This window comes from Sapajus apella, unplaced genomic scaffold (assembly GCF_009761245.1).
Source record: "Sapajus apella isolate SASKATOON/1434 unplaced genomic scaffold, GSC_monkey_1.0 scaffold85, whole genome shotgun sequence".
Taxonomy (NCBI): Eukaryota; Metazoa; Chordata; class Mammalia; order Primates; family Cebidae; genus Sapajus; species Sapajus apella.
This window is the reverse complement of record NW_022437025.1, coordinates 2345387-2366916: the sequence shown is the minus strand read 5'-3', so window position 1 is coordinate 2366916 and position 21530 is coordinate 2345387. Positions and strand designations below refer to the sequence as shown.

Here is a 21530-nt window from a genome sequence, read left to right as displayed (position 1 = left end):
CACAGTTTCACTGTCAGAATCGAGGAGACAAGAGCCACTCAAGGCATTCTGTGTGTCCAACTGAGCCTGTGTCACTGGCACAGGTGAATGGTGAACTGGGAGACTGCGGACTGGAAAGCCAAGTACAAGGTTTGAGGAAATGTAGAGAAATCATCAGAGGCAGAAGCTGAGAGGCCCTCAGATTAAATTCAGGGACCCACTGAGAAGTGAGGCTGACCACGGTAAACTCTGTCAGTGACGCAATGCATAATGGAGCCACGAGCCCTGGGCACAGGGCAAGGTTGAGGGACTAACAAAGAGCCAAAGCAAGGATAAGACCCTTGTGGTCACCCACTGCTGGGTGCTAGTGGCTTAGACTTAGTGCTAGGACAGTGCATCACAAACATGGGCCTGCATCAGGCTCTCCCACAGCCCACAGAGGGCTTGTGAAGCACAGGCTGCTAGGCACCCCCCAATTTACATTTCTAACATGTTCCCAGGAGTTGCTGCTCCAAAGACCACACCATGGAACACACTGAAGTAGCATAATGAGATGGAGTTGCAAAGTAGACGTAGGTGAGAGACCCAGGTGGCAGAAACGACAGGAGCGCTCTCACATCCACCCTTCTGTGCATCCCCAGTGCTGCCTTGTCACATTCCTCCAAACCACGACCGTACCTGCTCATACTGGGTCTCCTTCCCTGGGTACCTATCTATCCTACTGCCAGCCCATCTTTCCAAAACAGTTTGCTGCAGCAACTTTCCCTGGCACCTTATGAAGGCCTAATTCCTAAGCATGGTGTATGAAGCCTGGTTGGCATTCAAATTACAGCACATCTCTTGAGCAAGGCAACTGGGATTGAAATCCAGGCACTGGCTGGGCACCGTGGCTTACACCTGTAATCAGGAGTTCGAGACTAAGCCTGGCCAACATGGTGAAACCCCATCTCTACTAAAAAATACAAAAAATTAGCTGAGCGGGTGGTGGACGCTTGTAATTCCAGCTACTCGGGAGGCTGAGGCAGGACAATCTTTTGAATCTGGGAGGTGGAGGTTGCAGTGAGCCAAGATTGTGTCAGTGCAGTCTAACCTGGGCAACAAGAGTGAAACTCCATCTCAAATAAACAAAAACAGGCTGGGCGTGGTGGCTCACACCTGTAATCCCAGCACTTTGGGAAGCTGAAACGGGCAGATCATGAGGTCCAGAGATCAAGACCATCCTGGCCAACATGGTGAAACCCCGTTGCTACTAAAAATGCAAAAATAATTAGCCGGGCGTGGTGGTGTGTGCTTGCAGTCCCAGCTACTTGGGAGGCTGAGGCAGGAGAATTGCTTGAAACCGGAAAACAGAAGTTGCAGTGAGCTGGGATCATGCTACTGCACTCCAGCCTGGTGATAGAGTGAGACTCTGTCTCAAAAACGAAAACAAAAAATCAGGCACCCAACCTGTGACCTTGGGGCATGGCACTGAACTTCTCTGTGCACCATTTCCTTATCTATTGAACAGAACTGCACCTGCCTCAAGGGTGTGCGAGGATTCCAGAAGTTATTATAAGAGAATGTCTAGAACAGTTCAGGCACACTGTAAACGCTCAGTGTTTGTGGGCTGACACATACCCATCACCATACTCAGCCCCCCAGCACCAGGCTGGCAGTCTCTACAAATACACCTTCCCAGTGCCCAGCTCCAACCTGCTCAAGTCCTACAATGCTGTGTGATAAATCCCACTCGGCTTTTTTTTTTTTTTTTTTTTGAGATGGAGTCTCCTCTATCACCTAGGCTGGAGTGCAGTGGCATGATCTCAGTTCACTGCAACCTCCACTTCCTGGGTTCAAGTGATTCTCCTGCCTCAGCCTCCCAGGTAGCTGGGACTACAGTTTCGTGCCACCACACCTGGCTAATTTTTGTATTTTTAGTAGACACAAGGTTTCACCATGTTGGCCAAGCTGGTCTCAAACTCCTGACCTCTGGTGATTCACCTGCCTCAACCTCCCAAAGGCTGGGATTCTAGGTGTGAGCCCCCGCGCCTGGCCTCCCACCCAGGTTTAAGAAGGGGCTGCATACCTCCTGTCTCATTAACAGTACAGCCCCTGCCCTGGGAATACAGCAATGAGTAAACACAGCCTCTGTACGGAATCTAGTGGAGATAGAGGGGTGAGGAGGGTGCTGGTGGGCAGCTGTAACTGAGTTAGGAACTAAGCATGCAAGAAGTACAGGAGAAGGGGAGGCCAGAGCAGGTTTCTCAGGAGATGCCCAAAGATGCCGCCAGTCCCAGCTGAGCTGGGGATTTTCTTCAACACTTGGTGGTCTGACTCTGAGAAAATGGCATACTGTGAGTATCTCACTCCCTTAGCACCTCATTCTCCAGCTTGACCTGAATGGTTTGGAGCTGAAATTCCCTTCACTGTGTTAAAAGGGTAACTTGCATCTCCTTAGGCTGGCCCATACTATGGGACTACAGGTGCTCTCACCAGAATGCACAAATGGGCCAGGCACAGTGGCTCATGCCCTGTAATCCCAGCACTTTGGGAGGCTGAAGGGAGAGGGTCTCTTGAGTCCAGTAATTGTAAACCAGCTTGGTTAACATGGCGAGATTCTGCCTCTACAAAAAAATTAAAATTAAATTAAAAAACTAGCAAGATGTGGTGGCGGACACTTGTAGTCCCAGCTACTGCAGGGGCTGAGACAGTAGGATCACTTGAGCCCAGGAGTTCTAGACTGCAGTGAACCATGATTGCACCACTGCACTCCAGCCCAGGCCACAAAGTAAAGTCCCTTAAAAAAAAAAAATGCACAAATGCTTCCCAAAGCAACACCTCACCTGGTAAGTGTTCAACTTTAAACAGACATTCAAGGAAGAGGTTCTGGCTAGGCCAAGACTAGCTGGTTTGAACAGAGGTGGGAGGTGCCCTGACATCACCTTAGGACTCAAGGCCATTCAGACCACCACAGCCCCAGATCCACCACATGTCCTGGGTTCTAATATCCACAAATGTTTCTGATGCCAAGAAATATCTTACATTTGGGTGCACACCTGTAACATAGGGGCTTTTTTTTCCACTGGAAAATTATCCACATCAACAGTGTATCTCAGAATTTAGAAGAGACACATGCCACTGACGAAGGCAGATAGGGAGATCAGCCTGGAGAGCAAAGGGAAACACCTGAGGCCCACAACCGGGCTGTTCTCAAGCCTCTCTCCTCCCATTTCGTTGCTATCGAGGCTTCCAACTATTGCTGAAGATGTCCTTTGTGGCTGTACTGGCCTGCACACCCCTCACCACTCTGAAACCAGCCTCCTGCATCCCTAATAATGGCCCAGCTAGACCATTATTACTTCCCTGCAAAGCCATCTGGAGCTTCCTCATTCTCCATGCACTGGCCCATACAGCAATTTGTTTTTCTCTCTTCTGGGTTTAGTAAGTGTCAGGAGTCAAAGCTGGAAGGAATCTGGAAGGCTGGCCTTAGGGAAATCCATCAAGGGGCTGGATTTCACCAGGGCACTGAAGTGAGACAGGAGTATTCCCGGCAGAGCATCCCCAGGGTGGTGGGAATATAAAAATGCAGAGTGAATGGAGACCTACGGGGTCATGGGAAAGTAGCCCTCACCAACTACAAAGGGTTCTGAATCATGCAGGTGAGGGAGTCCAACGGAATAAGAAACTAACAACAGCTGAGCGGTGCCTTCTACACATACTCACAAGGCACTGTGCTTCCCAAATATGAATGTCACCCATGTGCTCCCCACATCACCCAGTAAAGAAACAGGCAACTGTTGCGGTCCCTATTTTACACATGAGGCAACTAAGGATTCTCAGGAGTTAAGTAACTTGCCCAAAGTCGTCCACACCTAGCAAACAGAGCCTAGACTTAAACCTCCTCAAATAGGTACGTTAGTGGCAGAATCAGATACATTAATTCTAGAAAGGAACACTGACGGTGATTTTCAGATTACTCAAACTTAGTGTGTTCCAAAGGAACCCCTGCCTCCTCCTTCCGCCAACAGGTACTCCATTTTAGAAAGGGCGCCAGCACCCTCCAGTCTCTCGTCCAGTATGCTCTCTCACTTACGTAAGTGCTACAAGGACAGGGCTATTTCTACTTTGTACCTAGCCACGACCTTGCACAAAGCAGATGCTCATATTTACTGGAGGAATATATGAAGGTAAGAGTTGGGTGTTGATGGCGCCCCCACCACTAAGAAAAGAGGAGATGGGGTAGAGAAGTGGTCATGTCTGACTGGTCAGGAGAGCCAGGTGTTAGGGATTCCTAAAGCTTCCAAGGTGAAGGGAGAAACAAATCATGCCAAGATGTCTAGCTTCTTAATCTACCAGAGTGATGCCACAAAACCAAATGAGGGAAGGGAGAATACAACAGATGCTGAGGGTAGTTTTAGAAAAGCTAGGTGTGAGATAGCAAGGGAGAAAGGACCACAGGTAGCTGCAAACTCCAAAGTGAGAACTGGAATGGATGTCGAGATTTCAGAATGTGTGAAAACTTGGGAAGGTGGGTAGATAAGGTCTGTAAAAGAGAATTTTTAAAAAACTTATTTATTTACTTATCTTTTTTGAGACAGAATTTCGCTCTTGTTGCCCAGTCTGGAGTGCAATGACACGATCTCGGCTCACTGCAACCTTCGCCTCCTGGGTTCAAATGATTCTCCTGCCTCAGCCTCCAGAGTAGCTGGGATTACAGGCAGGAGCCCCCACAACCAGCTAATTTTGCATTTTTAGTAGAGTCGGGTTTCTCCATGTTTATCAGGGTGGTCTCAAACTCCCAACCTCAGGTGGTCCACCTGCCTTGGCCTCCCAAAGTGCTGGGATTACACGGGCTGCACCCAGCCAACAGATTTTAAAAGAAACAAAACTAGGAGAACCTGGAGCTGTGACTTAGACAAAATCTCCCTCTTCAAGGAGGAAGAAGCAGTGAACAGCTGCAGTGCACAGGCGGAGGGACTAAGAGGCGGCCAGTGAGCTCAGACACAGGAAGTGGGACTCTGGTGACCTAAGCGAGTGGAAGCAGCAGCAAAGGAGTTGCAGCCCCAGTCCAACCGCACTGAGGACCAGCTGGGCTGTCTAGAGGAAGCTTGACTGAATGGGGCCTAAAGTGTCAAAAAACAATGGGTGTGGGTGGGGTGGGCAGAAGGGATGAGGGATGCCCCAGACAAGCACCATGTGGAGGTGGAGAGAGAACGGAGGACAACAAAGGTGCAGAAGGTCCGGATCCTAACAAGCCTCGGTAACTACACTCTCAGGGCAGGGCCATGAGGGTTTTACGATAGACGTGACATGTTGAGATGTGCATTTAGAGACCGTGTCACCTGTGTCCAGTGAGAACAGATGGGAGACTGAACAAGCCAGACTGCAGACCAAGGAAACTCAGGGCAGCCCAGGTGAGAACAAAGCCATGAGGCTCAAAGTGCAGCACAGAGAGGTGACAATGGGATGGAAGTTGGGAGGGCTTCAGGGCTTTCTTCAATCTTACAGATTTATGACTTAAGGTCTATGTAATTATTCTGTTACTTTTTCTAAATGTTGCCCAGCCTGGCCTTGAACGCACAGCCTCGCTCCTCAAGCACCAGGACAACTGTCCTGAGTCACCGTGGCTCCCTATTCTGTTATTCTTAGAGGTTTTTTCCCCCTCCAATAAAGCTATTATAAGCACTTTAGATACTGATCCCCCCCACTGTAGCAGGAGTGTGACATATAATTATGTATATACGTGGTGTGTATGTATATGACGTGCAGATGCTCCTTGACTTACAACGGGGCTAACTCCCAATAAATTCATCTTAAGTTGAAAAATCCTAAATGAAACACTAAGTCCGGGACTGCGTATGCACATGTGCATCTGTCTCTATCATATACAAAGCACTCTGCTAATGGATAGAAACAGATTGTTAAGCAGGCAGGAAGAGTGGTGGACTGGAACCAAATTCTATCACCATATCTCATACAACTGCATTCCTATGAGCAAAGAAAGAGTCAGCAGAAAAGCGGCTGTGGGAAACACACCAGAACCAGAAGGATCCTGTAACTCTGCAGCCAGTCCATGGGGAGATGCTCTGATGAGCAGCTCTTCTGTTAAGCCCACCCAGCCCTACATCAGGTACACAGAGCCCTCAAATCCCACCTGGAAGGCAGGGTCTGATACAATTATCCACTGAAAATAAGACACCTAGGCTGGGCACAGTGGCTCACACCTGTAATCCCAGCACTTTGGGAGGCTGAGGCAGGCGGGTCACCTGAGGTCAGGAGTTTGAGACTAGCCTGGCCAACCTGGTGAAAACCCATCTCTACTGAAAATACAAAAATTAGCCAGGTGTGGTGGTAGGCTCCTATAATCCCAGCTACTCGGGAGGCTGAGGCAGGAGAATCGTTTGAACCCAGGAGGCAGAGGTTGCAGTTAGCCAAGACAACGCCATTGCGCTCCAGCCTGGGTGACCAGTGAAACTCCATCTCAAAATAAAAATTAAAATATAAATAAAAATATAAAAACAATTTTTTGGGGGGAGACAGAGTCTTGCTCTGTCACGCAGGCTGGAGTGCAGTGGTATGATCTTGGCTCACTGCAGCTTCCACCTCCTGGGTTCAAGCAATTCTAGGGCCCCAGCCTCCCAACTAGGTAGGATTACAGGAACCCACCACTATGCCCGACTAATTTTTTGTATTTTTAGTAGAGACGGGGTTTTGCCATGTTGGCCAGGCTGGTCTCCAACTTCTGACCTCAAGTGATCCACCTACCTTGGCCTCCCAAAGTGGTGGGATTTTTTTTTTTTTTTTGAGACAGAGTTTCACTCTTGTTACCCAGGCTGGAGTGCAATGGCACGATCTCGGCTCACCGCAACCTCTGCCTCCTAGGTTCAGGCAATTCTCCTGCCTCAGCCTCCTGAGTAGCTGGGATTACAGGCACGCGCCACCATGCCCAGCTAATTTTTTGTATTTTTAGTAGAGACGGGGTTTCACCATGTTGACCAGGATGGTCTCGATCTCTTGACCTCGTGATCCACCCGCCTCGGCCTCCCAAAGTGCTGGGATTACAGGCGTGAGCCACTGCGCCCGGCCTAAAGTGGTGGGATTATAAGTGTGAGCCACCATGCCCAGCCACAAACACCTCTTAAATGGAACTCTGATGCCCTCAGTCATATCAATAACCACGCCCACCTTAATACTCAAGAGAACCAGGAGGCTCTTGCTCATTATACAAAAGAGGGTATGTGCTAAGTGGTCAGCAATGATGTGGCTGGCCATATAAGCCCTATAGCCTTGCACAAATACTTGGCCTCTGTGTCCACATCTTCAGGGGAGTAGAACACCTAATCTCTGTGGAACAGTGACTGCTGAAGGAAACACCCAGTATGGTTCCTAACACCGTAACACCTAACACTCTATCAACTAATTTGCTAACTATTGACAGGTGCCACATCTGGGTAAGGCACTGTTCCAGGGGCTAGGAATGGAATGGGAAGAAGGAACAAAACAACCGCCCATGAAGCATACATTCTCGCTGGAAAGATGATCAATAAATTAAATAATAAATAGATATTATATCAAAAGGACTGGAAAGTTTGCCTCTTCTTAAGGTATGAGTGATATGAAATAAGGGCAAAACAAACCTTCACCACAGGAGGAACTGGAACCAATGCTTCCAGCTCTCACAAGGGCTTTATTCATTTCCAGAAAAGACTTGGCGGGATGCAGATAATCACAATGGCTTAGACTTAGAGGAGGACTCAGAGGAGGTGAAGAAAGCTGCACAGAGGCAGTGACATGCAGTCCTCGCCCAGAGTGATTTACTCCTAAGGCTCAGGGGCCTTGAAAACTGGCCTCCCCTGAAGGTTTGCAGAAGAGGAATGAATCTGATCAAAGCGGAAAGCAGTAGACTATGCTCAAAGAGGCGATGAGGCAGGTTCGGATGCCAAGTAACCAGGTCTTCCAATAAATTATCTCATGGCCCCAATTAAGCTGCCAAGCTGCCACCAGCAATCAGGCCACAACCAAAATCTCCAGGGGCCTGAGAGGAGCAAAGGGCTTTCACATCTTTTAGCCAAGATGGCCTAGGCTTTGGGGACCCATATAAAAACAAGGTAATTTCTGGGGGCGCGGAGAAAGGGTAAGATAATGAAGGAAACCTAAGGAGCCACTCCTCCAGAGGCCAATGGGCAGATTTACCTGAGGTGCTAGAGGCCGTCAACATCCCCCACCCTGCCCTGGAGCCCACAGGCAGCACAGGAGGCAGGCTTACCAAGCTACCTGGTGTTGATGGCCACTGAGCAGAGCCTGCTGGAGACCAGCTAGCAGCTTAGCTGCCTCTCCTGTATCCAAAACCCCAGGTTGGCTGGGGCATGAGGATGGTTGTAAGACGCTCACAAATCTGATTATTTGACCCATGCCAGATGGGAGCACCTGAGCAGTGCCACACAATGGGAATTCTCTCAAGGGCACACCAGAGGGGGCCTAATCTCAAACAGCACTGCCTCCAGCTCTGGGCTCCTCAAGAAAGACATGGGCCTCTACCCTTAGTCAGATGCATCTGTGGGCTAAGGAACAATCCAAGCTGTCACCAAAGGGCTAGCCAAATCCAATTCTCTAGGGGCTTACATCTCAGTGAAGAAATCCAGCATCCAGAAGCCCTAATCTAGACCCTCTTCAACTCTCCTTCAACACTTTACCTAGAAAGTGAATAAGTCATTGTCCCAGCCTGGGCAACAAGGGGAAACCCCGTCTCTACAAAAAAAAAATACAAAAACTTAGCTGGGCATAGTGGTGTGTGACTGTAGTCCCAGCTACCTGGGAGGCTGAGGTGGGAGGCTCGCTTAAGACTGGGAAGTTGGAGCAGTACTGAGCCACGATCACACCACCGGACTCCTGCCTCAGTGACAGAGTGAGACCCTGCCAAAAAAAAGCACACATGCAAGTCAAAACTCCACTGGCTCCCAGGGAAGATAAAGAAAAACAAGCAGCTACAACAGGAATGCTCTACAGGAGACAGAAAGGCAGAAGAAGGCAGGAGGAGGAGGTCTGAGGAAGTTAAAAGTGCCACAAGGTAATACCCAAAAAAATCACCAGGCTCCAAAACATCCAAGAATATTGCAAGTGCTCCCAAATGATCACAAGCACTGCCTACAGAACACAGGCCCAAATCTTCCTATCATATAGCCAACCTCCCCTCCCAACTTGTCCCTCACCTTTCTGGCTTCATTTGCAGTTACAGACATATGTGTTTCCCCCCGCCAAAAAAAAACCACAAAAAAACACATCTTGCTATGCAAAAATCCACAGTTTGTGAGGAAAAATAAAATGAGGGGCACAACACTAAAAAATTTTGTCAGTGACACACATACACAAAACAACCTAGTAAAAATGGTAGTAAAGTTCTAAACATGTTAAATGGTTAAGAAATACAACTGTGATACTTTACCTTGAAAAAAGCCTGAAGCTTGCTCTCTGTGGAAGTGGGCCTCAGAAGGTTTACAGCTTGTGAGTTATTGAGAAGTGGAGGGAAAGAGAGTGAATGCTGGAACATCAGATGTGCACAAATATGGCTCACATACAAGTCAACTGAGGTAGCTGATATATGTTTAAGGTATGTATAATTACATGGCTTGGTTCAGTTGGCCTCAGTTTTTCACGTTCACTTAATGTTTCTCACAGTTGACACTGCGTACAGCACTCTCAAGAGGTTCTCTAAAATAGCAACCTCACTGGAACAAACTCATGCTTCCAAACAATACTTCAAGCAGAAGCAGAAATGTACTTTCCTCCAGGTATCCTGGAAGTCAGTTCAAAGAACCTGACTTCGAACCTGAAAGAAGTCAGGGACTTTGAACTGACACCCAGGGTACCTGGGGTAAAGCACAGTTCATTATCAGTGCCATAATTTGATATACAGGCAAGAGTCCTGCCACTCCCACCCCATTTTAGTGAATTTCTGCTCATTCTTCAAGGCCTACCCGAAAGGTTGCTTCCATTTCTCTCACTCCTCCCATTCCTGACTTAACCATTTCTTCTATACTCCCTTAAGACAAGAAATGTTATTTATCAAATACTTATCATGGTGTCCCCATCCATTAGCACAGTACTTGGCACAAACATGTAAATAAGTAAGATCTTTTTTTCCCACTGAAATCACCAAGCCTTTGGCTGGGTACGATGGGATGGCTCACACCTATAATCCCAGCACTTTGGGATGTCGAGGCAGGAGGACTGCTTGGGCCCAGGACTTCTTGACCAGCCTAGGCAAGATGGTGAAACTCCTCTTCTACAAAATATTAATACAAAAAAAAAAAAAAAAAATTAGGGTGTGGTGGCACATGCCTATAGTCCCAGTTACTAAGGAGGCTAAGACGGGAGGGTCGCTTGTGCCCAGGGAGGTTGAGGCTAAAGTGAGTTATGACTATGCCACTGCACTCCAGCCTGGGCTAGACCCTGTTGTTCCCTCCCATCCCCACCAAAAGTTATCAAGCTCATCAGATGCTTGAAAGAGATGGCAGATACCTTGAAAAGATGGCAGAGTGTTTTTGAAAAGGAAAAAAATAATTTCAGAGATGGGCAGAATGGAGTCCTTACGTTGCAAGTAAAAGCAGTCACAATTAGGAAATAAAGGGAGCCTTAAAAATACGACTGGAGCCAGTAGAGCAGTGTGCACCTGTATTAGTCCGTTTTCACACCGTGGCTGCTAATAAAGACATACCCGAGACTGACCAATTTACAAAAGAAAAGGTTTAATGAACTTAACAGTTCCACACAGCTCGGGAAGCCTCACAATCATGGTGGAAGGCAAGGAGGTGCAGGTCACATCTCACATGGATGGTGGCAGGCAGAGAAAGAGATTGTGCAAGTAAACTCGTCCTTACAAAACCATCAGATCTGTGAGACTTACTCACCATCAGGAGAACAACATGGAAAAGACCTGCCCTACTTCAATTACATCCCATCAGGTCCCTCCCACAACATGTGGAAATTCAAGATGAGATCTGGGTGGGGACACAGCTAAACTATATCATTCCACCTTGGCCCCTCCCAAATCTCATGCTCTCACATTTAAAAACCAATCATGCCTTCCCAAAGTCCAAGGTCTTAACTCATTTCAGTATTAAGAGTCCACAGTCCAAAGTTTCATTCAAGACAAGTCCCTTCCACCTACAAGCCTGTAAAATCAAAAGCAATATAATTACTTCTTAGATACAATGGGGAGTACAAACACTGGGTAAATACAGCCATCCCAAATAGGAGAAATTGGCCAAAACAAAAGGGCTACAGGTCCCATGCAAGTCTGAAATCCAGCTGGGTGGTCAAATCTTAAAGCTCCAAAGTGATCTCCTTTGACTCTGTATCTCACATCCAGGTCATGCTGATGCAAGAGGTTAAGTTCCCAAGGTCTTGGGCAGCTCTGCCCCTGTGGCTTTGCAGGGTACAGCCTCCCTCCCAGCTGCTTTCACAGGCTGGCGCTGAGCATCTGCAGCTTTTCCAGGTGCACGGTGCAAGCTGTCAGTGGATCCATCACTCTGGGGTCTGGAGGACAGTGGCTCTCTTCCCACAGCTCAACTAGGTGGTTTTCCAGTGGCGACTCTGTGTGGGGGCTCCAACCACACATTTCCTTCTGCACTGCTCTAAGAGGTCCTCCATGAGTGCCCCACCCTGCAGCAAACTTGTGCCCAGGCATCCAGGTGTTTCCACATATCCTCCGAAATCTAGGCGGAGGGTTCCAAAACCTGATTCTTTTTTTTTTTTTTTTTTTTTTTGAGACGGAGTTTCACTCATGTTACCCAGGCTGGAGTGCAATGGCGCGATCTCGGCTCACCGCAACCTCCGCTTCCTGGGTTCAGGCAATTCTCCTGCCTCAGCCTCCTGAGTAGCTGGGATTACAGGCACGCACCACCATGCCCAGCTAATTTTTTGTAGTTTTAGTACAGACGGGGTTTCACCATGTTGACCAGGATGGTCTCGATCTCTTGACCTCGTGATCCACCCGCCTCGGCCTCCCAAAGTGCTGGGATTACAGGCTTGAGCCACCGCGCCCGGCAAAACCTGATTCTTGACTTCTGTGCACTCGCAGGCTCAACATCAGGTGGAAGCTGCGAAGGCCTGGAGCTTGTACCCACTGACGCCATGGCCTGAGCTCTACCCCTTTCAGCCAGAGCTGGGGCAGCTGGAACACAGGGCACCAGGTCCCTAGGCTGCGCACAGCAAGGGAACCCTGGACCCAGCCCAGGAAACAGTATTTCTCTCCCGGGCATCTGGGCCTGTGATGGGAGGAGCTGCTATGAAGACCTCTGACATGCCCTGGAGACATTTTCCCCCATTGTCTTGGGGATTAACATTCCTGCAGATGGCTTTAATTTCTCCTCAGAAAACGAAATTTTATTTTCTATCGCACTTTCAGGTTGCAAATTTTCCAAACTTTATGGTCTGCTTCCCCTATAAAACTGAACCCTGGCTGGGTTCAGTGGCTCATGTCTGTAATCCAGCACCTGCCGAAGTGGGCAGATCACCTGAGGTCAGCTCGAGACCAACCTGACCAATGTGGAGAAACATTATCACTACTAAAAATGCAAAATTAGCGTGTGCGGTGGCACAGGCCTGTAGTCCCAGCTACTCAGGAGGCGGAGTTTGCATTGAGCTGAGATGGCAACAAGAGCAAAACTCCATCTCAAAACAAACAAAAACCCCAAAAAACAAAAACAAACAAAAACCATACCTGAATGCCTTTAATAGCACCCAACTCATCTTTTTTTTTTTTTTTTTTTTTTTTTTGAGATGGAGTCTCCGTCGCCCAGGCTGGAGTGCAGTGGCACAATCTTGGCTCACTGCAACCTCCACCTTCCTAGTTCAAGCTACTGCCTAAGCCTCCCCAGTAGCTGAGATTACAGGTGCATGCCACCATGCCTGGCTAACCAACTCATCTTTTGAATGCTTTGCTGCTTAAAAATTTATTCTGCGACTGGCCTGGTGCAGTGGCTCACATCTGCAATCCCAGCACTTTGGGAGGACAAGGTGGGAAGATCACCTGAAGTCAGGAGTTCAAGACTGGCCTGGCCAACATGGTGAAACCCCAACTCTACTAAGAATATAAAAATGAGCCAAGCATGGTGGTGCACACCTGTAATCCCAGCTACTAGGGAGGCTGAGATAGGAGACTCGTTCGAACCTCGGAGGCAGAAGTTGCACTGAGCTGAGATTGCACCACTGCACCACTCCAGCCTTGGTGACAGGGCAACATTCGGTCTTTTTAAAAAAAAAAAAAAAAAAAAAAAAAAAAAAAAGCCGGGCCTGGCGGCTCACACCTGTTATCCCAGCACTTTGGGAGGCTGAGGTGGGTGGATCACGAAGTCAGGAGTTTGAGACCAGCCTGACCAACATAGTAAACCCCGTCTACTAAAAATTCAAAAATGAGCAGGATGTGGTAGCATGTGCCTGTAATCCCAGCCACTCAGGAGGCTGTGGCAGGAGATTGGCTTGAACCCAGGAGGTGGAGGTTGCAGTGAGCCAAGATCGTGCCATTGCACTCCAGCCTGGTGACAGAGGGAGAATCCGTCTCAAAAAAAAGAAGTTTGAGGCTGTACTGTGCTATATAATTGTACCCACAAATAGCCACTGCACTCTAGTCTGGGCAACACAGCGAGACCACCTCCTCTTAAAAAAACAAAACAAAACAAAAACCACACAGATGATCATTATGGGAGAATAAGAGGGTGCATTTCTACCTGAGGTATTTTCAACTTTTCAGAACCAACACTGGAAGACATCAAGCTACTTAGAAAGGAAGCAAATTTTATGCAGGTTACAAGAATGCTGCTATAGCAAGCAGCAGAATTTAGCATTAGTTTGGCTAAAGTAAGAGGTGAGGTGCCGCAGACATGGAAATGCCTAGGCCCCAAGACAACTTCCCCTAGCTGTTGAGAGGAGAAAACTTAGAAACTGAGAATCAGTAAAGTTTCTTGAGGATATTTATTTAGACTCCTCTGGGGTGAAAGCAAAAATAAAGATACTACTAAGTTTTATTTTTACTATTTGAAGTTACTACAAACTGGCCATGTGCTTTCCTACCACACCAAAAAAGCAGGTAACATAACAAAGCCTAACAAAAGGAACAGAGGCAGGAGTCAGGGGTAAAGTTGCTAGCTCTGCTTACTAATTGTGTGACCTTGGACAAGTGACCCTGATCTCCCCGTGCCTCAGGAAGAGTAAAATGGGGCTAACGACAACTAACTTACAGGGCAGTTCTGTAAGAGATAGTAAGAAGTAGGGAATCACTCAACCATAGATATTGAATCATAAACCAGGAGTTTGAGACCAGCCTGTGCAACATGGCAAGACCCCATCAACAAAAATTTGATAAAAATTAGCCAGGTGTGGTGGCATGTGCCTGTCATCCCAACTACTTGGGAGGCTGAGGCAAGAGGATCTCTTGAACCCAGAAGTCGGAGGCTGCAGTGAGCTACGATTGCACCAATGCACTCCAATGGGGCAGCCAAGAGAGATTCTGTTTCTAGAAAAATAATAAAAATTGCTAGTGATCATTTGAGTCTTCAGCAAATTATAATCCCTTTGCTGGTGAAGGGTCTTGCCCCGATGATGGCTGCTGACGGATCAGGGCAGTGGTTGATGAAGATTGAGGCAGCTGTGACAATTTTTTTTTTTTTTTTTTTTTTTTTTGAGACGGAGTTTCACTCTTGTTACCCAGGCTGGAGTGCAATGGCGCGATCTCGGCTCACCGCAACCTCCGCCTCCTGGGTTCAGGCAATTCTCCTGCCTCAGCCTCCTGAGTAGCTGGGATTACAGGCACGCACCACCATGCCCAGGTATTTTTTGTATTTTTAGTAGAGACGGGGTTTCACCATGTTGACCAGGATGGTCTCGATCTCTTGACCTCGTGATCCACCCGCCTCGGCCTCCCAAAGTGCTGGGATTACAGGCTTGAGCCACCGCGCCCGGCAATTTTTTCTTTTTTCTTTTTTTGAGACATAGTCTTGAACTGTTGTGCAAGCTGGAGTGCCATGGCACAATCTGGGCTCACTGCAACCTCCACCTCCTGGGTTCAAGTGATTCTCCTGCCTCAACCTTCTGAGTAGCTGGGATTACAGGTGCCTGTCACCATGCGCAGCTAATTTTATATATTTAGTAGAAACAGGGTTTCACCATGTTGGTCAGGCTGACCCCGTGATCTGCCCGACTTGGCCTCCCAAAGTGCTAGGATTACATGCATAAGCCACCATGCCCAGCCTGACAATTTCTTAAAATGAAGTTTGCCGCATCAGTTGCCTCTTCCTTCATGAAAGATTTCTCTGCAGCGTGCAATGCTGTGTGACAGCATTTCATCCACAGTGGAACTTCTTTCAAAACTGGATTCAATCCTCTCAAACCCTGCCACTGCTTTATTAACTAAGTTTATAAAAATATTCTAATCCTTTGTTATAATCCTTTCAACAATGTCCACTGCACCTTCACCAGTAAATTCCACCTCAAGAAACCACTTTCGGCCGGGCGCGGTGGCCTCAAGCCTGTAATCCCAGCACTTTGGGAGGCCGAGGCGGGTGGATCACGAGGTCAAGAGATCGAGACCATCCTGGTCAACATGGTGAAACCCCATCTCTACTAAAACTACAAAAAATTAGCTGGGCATGGTGGCGCGTGCCTGTAGTCCCAGCTACTCAGGAGGCTGAGGCAGGAGAATTGCCTGAACCCGGGAGGCGGAGGTTGCGGTGAGCCGAGATCGTGCCATTGCACTCCAGCCTGGGTAACAAGAGCGAAACTCCGTCTCAAAAAAAAAAAAAAAAAAAAAAAAAAAAAAAAAAAACAAACAAACTGCAGCAATTCAGTAACATCTTCAGGCTACTTTTTTTTTTTTTTTTTTGAGACGGAGTCTCACTCTGCCACCCAGGCTGGAGTGCAGTGGCGCAATCTTGGCTCACTGCAACCTCCACCTCAAGCAATTCTCCTGCCTCAGCCTCCTCAGTTGCTGGGACTACAGGTGTGTGCCACCATGCCCCGCTAATTTTTTATATTTTTAGTAGAGGTGGGGTTTCACCCAGTTAGCCAGGGTCTCCTGGCTCATGGTCCACCTGCCTCTGCCTCCCAAAGTGTTGGAATTACAGGCATGAGCCAAGTGTCTGGCTCTTTTCCTTGAGACAATGTCATCTTCTGTGGCCCATGCTGGAGTGCAGTGGCGTGATCTTGGCTCACTGCAACCTCTGGTTCCTGGGTTCAAGCAATTCTCCTGCCTCAGCCTCTAGAGTAGGTGGGATTACTGTTTAGTAATAATCCTACCACCATGCCCAGCTAATTTTTGTATTTTTTAGTAGAGACGGGGTTTCACCATGCTGGCCAGGATGGTCTCGATCTCTTGACCTCGTGATCAACCCACCTCGGCCTCCCAAAGTGCTGGGATTACAGGCGTGAGCCACTGCGCCCGGCCAATTTTTGCATAATTCTTAAGGGCCCTAGGATTTTCAGAACAGTAAATGAGCACTGGTTAAAACAAAGTCACCAGCTGCATTAGCCCCTAGCAAGAATCAACTGTCCTTTGAAGCCAGGTACTGACCTTTCTCTAGCTATGAAAGTCCTAGATAGGCATCTTTCCCCCTTATAAGGCTGTTTCATTGACATTGAAAGTCTGTTATTTAGTGTGGCCACATTCATCAATTGCTTTAGCTATATATTCTGTATAATTTACTGCAGCTTCTACACCAACACCTCAACACTTTCCTGTTACAGAGGTGGCTTCTTTCCTTAAACCTCATGAACTAACCTCTGCTAGCTCCACTCTTCTTCTGCAGCTTCCTCACCTTTCACAGAACTGGAGAGTTAGGGCCTTGCTCTGTATTAGGTTTTCACTTAAGGGAACGTCACGGATAGTTTCATCTTCTATCTAGACCACTAAAACTTTCACCCTATCAGCAATAAGGCTGTTTGGCTTATCATTCATGTGTTCATTGGAGCAGCAATTTTTTTTTTTTTTTTTTTGAGATGGAGTCTTGCTCTGTTGCCCAGGCTGGAGTGCAGCAGCGCAATCTGCGCTGACTGTAACCTCCAAGTCCCGGGTTCAAGTGATTCTTTGCCTCAGCCTTCCGAGTAGCTGGGACTACAGGCGCACACCACCATGCCCACCTAATTTTTTTTTTTTAAGTAGAGATGGGGTTTCGCCATATTGGCCAGGGTGGTCTCATACTCCTGACCTTGTGATACGGCTGCCTCAGCATCCCAAAGCGCTGAAATTACAGGCGTGTGAAAGTGCTGAAATTACAGGCGAACCACCACACCTGGTCGATTTTAATTTTAAGAATTTTCCTTTGCATTCATAACTTGGCTAACTGTTGTTTGGCACAAGAGGCCTAGTTTTTCGCCTATCTCAACTTTTGATATGCCTTTCTCACTAAGCTTAATCATTTCTAATTTTTGATTTAAAATAAGAGAGATAGAACTGACTGGTTCTTTTGCCTGAACACTTAAGAGGACACTATAGGGACACTGGCCTAATTTCAATATTGTGTCTCAAGAAATAGACAGGCCTGGAGAGAGAGACTGGAAATTGCCAGTCACTGGAGCTGTCAGTACACACTCAACATTCACCGATTAAATTCACTGTCTTATATAAATGCTTTTCATGGTAACCCGAACCACTGATCACAGATCACCGTAACAGATGTAATGAAAAAGTTTGAGCCTGGGCATGGTGACCCATGACTATAATCCCAGCACTTTGGGAGGCCGAGGTGGGTGGATCACTTGAGGTCAGGAGTTCGAGACCAGCCTGGCCCGCCAACATGATGAAACCTTGTCTCTACTAAAAATATAACAATTAGCTGGGTGTGGGTCAGGCGTACTGGCTCACGCCTGTAATCCCAGCACTTTCGGGGGCCAAGGAGGGTGGATCATGAGGTCAGGAGTTCAAGACTAGCCTGGCCAATATGGTGAAACCCCGTCTCTACTAAAAACAAAAATTAGCTGGACGTGGTGGCATGTGCCTGTAGCGCCTGTAGTCCCAGCTGCTTGGGAGGCTGAGGCAGGAGAATTGATTGAACCCGGGAGGCGGAGACTGCAGTGAGCCGAGATGGAGCCACTGCACTCCAGCCTGGCTCCTGACAACAGAGATCTACTGTGTTTCAAAAAAAAAAAAAAAAAAAAAAAAAAAAAAAAGGCTGGGTGTGGTGGTACGTGCCTGTAATCCTAACTACTTGGGAGGCTGAGGCAAGAGAATCACTACTTGAGCCCAGGAGGTCTCAGTGAGGTGAGAGCATACCATTGCATTCCATCCTGGGTGAGAGTGAGATTCCGTCTCAAAAAAAAAAAAAAAAAAAAAGGTTCAAATGTTGTGAATTACCAAAACGTGACACAAGAGACACAAAGTGAGCACAAGCTGTTGAAAAAATGCCTGGCACTTACAGACTTGCTCCATGAATGCTTGCTATGAACTTTCACCTTGCAAAAAAGGCAGTGTTTGCAAAGCACAATAAAATGAGGTATCTCTTATTCCCTCCACCTTCATCCAGCTACAGGAGGGCCACCACTGTGACTATTTTGTTTACTGCTGTATTCCAAGCAAAAAGTTTGGCACACAGGAGACCTCAAAAATATATATGCGACTTTGATCAAGGTGAGTGAAAAATCTTACTCATTTTATGTACAAAGCACAGATGTGCATATATTATATAAAAAGCGATAGTTTACGTGTGGCATTAAGATTTCATGGAGAAGATTAGAAAAACAGTGCCCACAAAAGCTGCTTACAAAGGTAGTAATTTAAGAAAAGATCAATATACAATGTATTAAAGATATCTGGAAACTCAAATTCAGGCAATACAAAAGCCAGCAATACATCTTTCTACTCGAATGTTCCTATTTCACCCCAAACTCACAGGTAAAGCTGAACTCAGTGTGTCCTTGTCCATTAAAAAGCAAATCACCAAGAAAGTAACAAAAGATTCCCTTCAGTGTCTCTGCCTTTTATTGTCAGCAGTCCCAAAACTCCTGGTCACTGAATTAAAAAGCCTAATCCCGCAGTTAGGACCTAACCTCATCGGCTGCCAAACAGCTGCGTGACCTTGGGCAGACCACCTCACTTTTCTAGACCTCGGTCTCCCCAACCAGTTGGACAGTCTAAGGCAGGCTCCAGAGCTGAGACCCTAGGTCTGGCTCAAGAACTTGGCGCAGAAACAGGACGAAGGGTACTAAGACTGTGAACGTCCGTAGCAACCGACAAGTAAAAGACAAAAGCTGAAATCCCTACAAAAACAGCTCGCCCAAGCTCGATCCTTTCCCTCCTCCCTCGATGGATCAGCCGTGGAAAAGCGGTGTTTACTAGCAACTGTGTTTCCGGTCGCCACAATCTTCATGCACCTGTCTACAGGCGCGCCGGGGCAGCGAAGGGCCCGGGCGGTGCAGGGCTGGGCCGCAAGCCTCACAGTCACACGTTCTTCCAACCACCCGCCGGGGCCCGGAAGCGCACCCGGAAGTCGAGGCCGTACTAAGTTTGAGACTGCGAGCTCGGCGCCCCCACCGTCAGGCCCGCTGCGTCCTCACACCCCCGACCGACAAAAGGCCCCGCCACGCGGCCCCGGCACCCCGGCGAACTTGCAGGCCCCGGGATGGCGGGGCTGCGGCGCGAACACAAAGGCGGCGTCCTCAGCAGGGAACAAAAACCCTGTCCAGGTCGTCCCCCAACGGCACACCTCCGCTCGACTCTCCGAGTGACCTTGGGGGCGTTCCCGCCCCCCCGAGCCTCAGTTTCCCTTCCTAGGCTATGCACTAAGCCCCACGGCCGCGGCCCGCCGGGGTGAGCCGAGACCCAGACACAGGCCTCCCAACTTCCGTTTCCCGCGCCAAGCCGGGCTCCGCGCGCCCGCACGGACCGCGGTGCGAGCGGCCAGAGCTGGCTCGAGGTCCCGGACTGCGGGACCTCGCCCGGGCCGTGCCGCGCAAGGCAGCTTCCTAAAAAGCGGGCGCCCAGGCCTGTGTAGGCCGCGAAGCCGTCCACACCTCGCAACTGCACGGGCTCCGACCTTCCGTTGCCTTCCCGCAAAGCCCGGCCTAACCTGTAGCTGGTTATGTCCGCAGGCGCCGCCGCCGTCACACTCCAGAGAGGAAGCTCCTTCTCCGGCCGCCGAGGAGAGCCCCTCAAGCAAGATGCCGCCGCCTCATCAGCGACCCACTTCCGCTTCGGAGACATCGGCTCCGCCCCCCTGAGGTCCCCATTGGCAGCCCGCCGCCTCTACTTCCGCGGTCGGCCGGGTAGGGAGGCATTTTTTAATCCTATTGGATAAGAAAACCATCTGTTACTACTTTAAAGCGCGCCTCTTTCCGGCCCCGCCCACAATAGTGCGTCCGAACGCGCACCTTCCGACAAGAGAAGGCGCCGGCAAGGCCCCTCCTGTAAGGCCTTTAGGTAGTCGTGGCGTCAGGGCGGCCCGGGCACCTGTCCTCGGCAGCCGCTGACCGCCCCTGTGCCGCCGGAGCCGGCCCGCCAGCGGCCTCCGGAGTCGAGCGAATCCCGAGCGGCCCATTTCTGGGTTTCCAGCTGCACACCAGCCGCCGTGTCCCTGGCTTGACGCAGCTGGCGGAGGCGCGGAGCGGGCCGTGCGCACCGAAGCCGTTCCGCGCCCGTCTCCCAGCTCTCGTATCCTCGCCTTCTAACGAGGCCTTTGTGAGGAAGGGTGCTGGGCCTGGGGGCTCTGACGATGGGTGGAAACCAGGCTGGTTCTGTTTCAGCCCTCGGCGTGCCAAACCCTGGGCCGGCGTGCGGGTCCCCGCCTCTGCGAGGACCCTGGTGGAGACTTATGCCTAACCGAGGAAGAGTTATCGGAGCGTGGACTCGGGGCGCACAGCGCAGGTGCATGCAGGCCCCGGTCGGACTGGAGAGTGGCTGGTGCGTTTCTTGAGCTCTGTCCTGAGCTGGACTTGGACATGGCTTTTGCAGCCAGGAAAATAGCCCACATTATCCCTGCTGCCTGAGAATACCCAGACCTTAGTCCAGGGCCGGCATCTCTGGTCCCTCGGCATCCTCAGGCGACGCGAAGCTCACCCCAAATGCCTTGGGTTGCATTGTTTCCTTACAGTAAATTTCTGGTTTTTGTTTTTGTTTGTTTTGAGACGGAGTTTCCCTCTTGCCCAGGCTAGCGTGCTGTGGCGTGATCTCGGCTCACCGCAATCTCCGCCTCCCGGGTTCACGCGATTCACCTGCCTCAGCCTCCCAAGTAGCTGGGATTACAGTCCCCATCACGCCCCGCTAATTTTTTTTTTTTTTTTTTTTGTAATTTCAGTAGAGACGGGGGTTCCACCAGGTTGGCCAGGCTGGTCTCGAACTCCTGACCTCAGGTGATACACCCTCCTCGGCCTCCTAAAGTGCTGGGATTACAGGTGTGAGCCACCTCACCTGGCCACCTTACAGTGAATGTCTAACCTCGAAAATTGAGTCAAATATTGGAACGACAAGGCAGATAGAAACCAGAGCATTAACGTTTTTGTGTTGAGTTTACAAACAGTATGTGTTTGCTACTTTTTGTAATTGTAAGGAAATTTGGCATGGCAGAGTATCTGATGGATAAATCTAATTC

The 21530-nt window shown here is 49.0% G+C and overlaps 1 protein-coding gene across 2 annotated transcripts in view; it reads right to left on the bottom strand.

Annotated features, from left to right (window-relative positions):
* Positions 1-20154, bottom strand: part of RNF4 (ring finger protein 4) — a 33032-nt gene extending 12878 nt beyond the window's left edge. The window contains exon 1 of one of the 2 annotated variants that reach the window (XM_032253965.1): positions 20013-20154. The gene's annotated coding sequence lies outside the window, so the exon portion shown is untranslated. Of the gene's footprint in view, positions 1-8769; positions 8801-20012 lie in introns of those variants that run through there. The other variant, XM_032253966.1, reaches the window with a different exon arrangement.
* Between the last annotated feature and the right edge of the window lie 1376 nt (positions 20155-21530).